The following is a 4,657-nucleotide window of genomic DNA, read 5'->3' on the forward strand; positions in this document are numbered from 1 at the left end:
GGGGGCTAGTCTCATGTTTGTCACGAGGGAGCAGAAAAAGAGGAAGAGTGAGAGGGAGTTGATTCAGGAGAGGGGGGAAAAATATTAAATATGCATAATGATTGCTGGCGCTCTTCAGCTGAAGAGGCCTAGTCACCTTCTCCATCGCTCTCTCTCGCTCCCTCCCTCCCTCTCCCTCTTTTTAACCCCCCCCACCCCCCCCAACAGGCTGTGAGTGGGTAGGCCCCACTGGTGTCAGTGCTGTCTGACGGGTGGGGTGACCCCCCCAAGCCCCCCCAACCCCCCCACCTCACCTCCCCATCCCTGCCAACCAAACCCGCCCCCCTGAGAGAGTCGCCTGCAGGAGGGGGGTGTGACGAGGTGAGCGGGGTGGGGCAGGCTGTCGAGTGATCCAACCCCACTTAGCTCTCCTCTCTCGTCCACCCCCACTCACCACTACCTACCCCCCCCCCCCCCCCCCCTCCCCCCTCGTCCTCCCTACAGCCAAGCTGTCCAAACCCTGCCAGCCTCCTCTCCATGTCTGAGTCTCTCAATTTCCCTCTCTACTGCTCAGGAGTGTCCAGGCAAGCTCCTCTCATTTTGAATTGGCCTTTCGCATTTCTTAATATAAAAATGCTAATGTCAGAGATAACTGACTTTTTGATCACCACTAATCTGTCATTTTCCGATCCCTTCGTGTGATGCATGGAAAACGAAACGCATGCAAAAAATTATGTTCCCGAATGGATGCTTTCAAAAACATAATTAATGGGTCAGCCAAGTAAGAAAATGTTGAGAGTACAAATGATCTCGGCATTATCACACCACTTTTCAATAGACACACAATACTGCATACATAGTGTGTGTGTGTGTGTGTGTGTGTGTGTGTGTGTGTGTGTGTGTGAGTGATGCGCGCAGGCTTTATGTTGTACGTGTGTATGCGGTGTGCTATCGAGCTTGTTGGAACAATCATCCCTCTCCTCTCCAGCATCAATTAAAAGCTGAGGCCCACTCAGCACTCAGCACTCTCATGCAGGACACACACACACACACACACACACACACACACACACACACACACACACACACACACATATTGACAGACCCACTCACTGCAGCAGCCTTCTCTCTCTCCCTCTCGTCTCATTTACCGTGGCACTATCCGTCCTTTCCTCTGCTCCGACGCCAAATCACAGTGAAAACATCATTGTGCGGCGGAGATTATAACAATGAAACGGCTGGAAATCAGCTCGATTGTTGGTGCTGGACCTGGTGGGGGGAGAGGCCTAATGTAATTGTTCAGGCCCTTGTCTCTGTTGATACAGCCTCTTCAGTGAGCATGTGATTTAGCTAAAAGCCATCCCCAGGCCAAGTAATTAGGGACGTCATTGGCCGAGTGGCATTAGCTGTGGCGACTGTCACCATCGCAACATCCAACACCCCCCTTCTCCTCCCCACCACACACACACACACACACACACACACCTCCCCACCTTCCATCATACCTCTTTCCCCACCCCACTAGCCTCCTGTGCTGCTGTTTTTATGTGCCGTTCTGGATGTTATTCAAGCCATTAGCCAGGAACGTTGTGTCCCTCTGTGTGAAAACGATTATGTGAGTGTTCCTGTGTGTGCTCGCAACAAAAAAAAAAAAGCGAGTGTGAGCTGCAGGTTCGCTGCTAGTGCATCCACCTCTGTGCATCCTCCATCTCTTTCTCTCTCTCTCTCTCTCTCTTTCTCTCCCCCTCGCACCATATGCACTACCATGTGGGAGAAGTGGAGTGGCGTATGTGCTCGCGACCGAGCTGTCGCACTTGACTGACTGAAGTAGCCTGCACATCTCCTCTCAAAGGGTTAACATCCTCCCAGGGCGGGGTCACTCCACCAATTAAACCAATCCAGGGGCTCGTCTCGAGCCGGAGAGGAAACAGACACCATTTCCACCGCCGCGCTCTTTGATGCACCGAGGATGGCTCCACTGACTGACAAGATACAGCTCAGTGCATATACAGTCTCCTGTAGTTTACATGCAGTGGATTGCATACATTTACAACTGCTGCCATCCAGTATTGTATTTCTTGTGAATCTTTGCTCAAATCAATAAAGTATCTACCTATATACTGTATCTATTTATTTATCTATCTACGGTATATCTATCTACTGTATCTTTCTGTCTATCTACAGAATCTATCGATCATGAAAGATGCAATGTGATAGAATGTGACAGATTCTAAAATGACTCATAAGGGAAAAGAAAAACTATGTAGGTACAGTTCCAGTAAAGTGAATAAAAAAAATAAAAAAATCTGGTTCTCCTACAGAGAAACGAGTGACCAAAAGAAAAAAACAATTCTAATATGCTTGGTATTAGCCACACGTCAGAGATGAACTCTTCCAGTGAACTGAGAAAACAAACACAGTTGTTGAGGTGAGTCAGAGAGAAAAAAAACAGCAACAGAGAAAGAAAAGGTTGTGTGCCCAAGGAGAGGTAGCATGATAAATATACAGGGAGCCCCTTCTCTCTCTCTCTCTCCCTCTCTCTCTCCATCCATCCCTCCCTCCCTTTTTCTTTGCCCCCTACCCTCTCCCTCTCCCTCACATGCTCTCTTTATGGGTTACCCGACTCCCTGACAGTTTGTTTTAAATTTGACCATGCAGATGTTTCTCTGGGTGACTGACTTTTATAGTTTAGAAAAGATTATATCAGTTTTCCCGCAGATTGTGTTACTGTATTTAAAGAAAGGACAGACAGGAGAAATGGGGAGAGAGGGAGAGAGAGAGAGATAGAGAGAGACAGAGTCATCACAGCAGTGTGGTGGTGGTAGTGTGTGTGTGTGTGTGTGTGTGTGTGTGTGTGTGTGTGTGTGTGTGTGTGTGTGTGTGTGTGTGTGTGTGTGTGTGTGTGTGTGTGTGTGTGTGTGTGTGTGTGTGTGTGTGTGTGTGGAGGGGAAGGGGGGTGTAGACAGGGGCAGAGGGAATTGGAGGGCCGACTGGTTGGAGGCAGAGTGCTGTAGGTCTTTAAATCCTGGGATCTCAGTGGCACAGCCTGAGCAAAGGAGAAGGAGGAGGAGGAGGAGGAGCAGGGCACAGTGGAGAGAAAGCAAGACAGGGGGATGAAGAGGTGTGTGTGTGTCTGTGTGTGTATGTGTGTGTGTGTGTGTGTGTGTGTGTGTGTGTGTGTGTGTGTGTGTGAGAGAGAGAGAGAGAGAGAGAGAGAGAGAAAGTGTGTATGTGTGTGAGAGTGTCTGTGTTTGGGGATGTGGGGTGCAGTGCGCAAGCAGTGATGGGGGCTAAGTTCAGCGGAGCCGGGGTTCGGCTTATAACATTAGACACAGATTCTTTCTAATTTCGAAGGACAACATAAGCGTCAAATTTGAGGATATTAGTTTTTGATAGGCAGCTGGGGCAAAGCACACAAGCGGAGAGACGGGTGGGAGAGAGGGGTTGGCGGCTGTATGTGTGTGTGTGTGTGTGTGTGTGTGTGTGTGTGTGTGTGTGTTTGGGGAGGGTGGGGGGTGCGGGTGCGGGTGAATGGAGTGAGACACACTGTTCCTATTACAGCTCTTAACTTCTTTCCAACCATGCCAGGGAATAACACCAAGCTCCCTCTCTCTCTCCTCTGGGTAGTCTCTGCACCTCTCGCTTCTCCTCTCCTCCCTGCCCACTAGCACGTCCTCCTTTCTCTCTCCCTCATTCTCTCGGACACCCAGCTCATTTACTTAAGATCGTAAGATAGAAATGCAAGAAGGTTGCCTGGATGAGTTGGGGGGGAAAAAAAGAAGAAGAAGAAGAAAAAAGATCCATTTCGGATGGTGTCTAAGCTGAAGGGGACTGTAAAGACGCGGTGAAGCTAACTTTTTTGGCTACACACTTTGGAATAGCCGCTCTCGCTCTCGTTCTCGTTCTCGTTCTCTCGTTCTCTCGTTCTCTCCCTTTCCCTCGGTTCCTGTGCTTCTCTGTGGAACTTGGCAGAGCCGAGGAGACTAATACAGGGCAGGAGGGAAGGCGAAGCGAGCCGGGGATGGAGCGAGGCTGAGAGATATTGTAGAGAGCGGTTTAAAAAAAAAAAAAAAAAAAAAAACGAAGGATGTAAGCGAGTGGAGAAAGAGCCAAGTGTCTGTGAAAAGGAGAAACAAAGACAGGGATTGAAGGAAGGAGGGAGAAAAAAGGAGGGAAGGAAAATTAATAGAGACGAAAGCAAATCACAGGTAAAGAGAAAACAACTCCCTTTTCACCCCCAAAAAAGCCCAAAAACCCTCTAAAATGGAACATGTACAGTATCTTTTAACTTGAGTCACTGTGTCAGAAAGCGTTCCTCCCATATCACTGTCACTGTGAATCAATTAGGTCATTCATCCTCTCGCTTACACAAAGAAAAAAAAACCCGAAACCATCCACGAACGTAGAAAAAGCTCCATCAGAGGCGCTTCTAACATTTCCTTATGAAAACACATGCAATAACAACAGTAACAACTAGTGAAAGATTAAAAAGGGGTGAGCGCGGCCAGCGGCCAACCGACCGGGGCCGGGCCTCGGCCCTGTCAGGCGAAGTGTGGACAGGCCTGGAACTCAGGGCAGCAGAAAAAGGCGGAGAGATCTCTCACTCCCTTTTTCTCTTGTGCGCCCTTTTTCTCTCACTTTCTCATTCTTTCTCTTTCACCCACTTGTTCTCTTATGC

At 48.9% G+C, this 4,657-nt stretch overlaps 1 long non-coding RNA gene across 1 annotated transcript in view; it reads left to right on the forward strand.

The window, feature by feature from the left end:
* The window catches only part of LOC134101949 (uncharacterized), a 36,251-nt gene extending 34,464 nt beyond the window's left edge, over positions 1 to 1,787 (forward strand). The window contains exon 3 of the long non-coding RNA XR_009941469.1: positions 1,757 to 1,787. This is a non-coding gene — a long non-coding RNA (uncharacterized LOC134101949). The remainder of the gene's footprint in view (positions 1 to 1,756) is intronic.
* Positions 1,788 to 4,657: the final 2,870 nt, after the last annotated feature.

This window comes from Sardina pilchardus, chromosome 15 (assembly GCF_963854185.1).
Source record: "Sardina pilchardus chromosome 15, fSarPil1.1, whole genome shotgun sequence".
Taxonomy (NCBI): Eukaryota; Metazoa; Chordata; class Actinopteri; order Clupeiformes; family Clupeidae; genus Sardina; species Sardina pilchardus.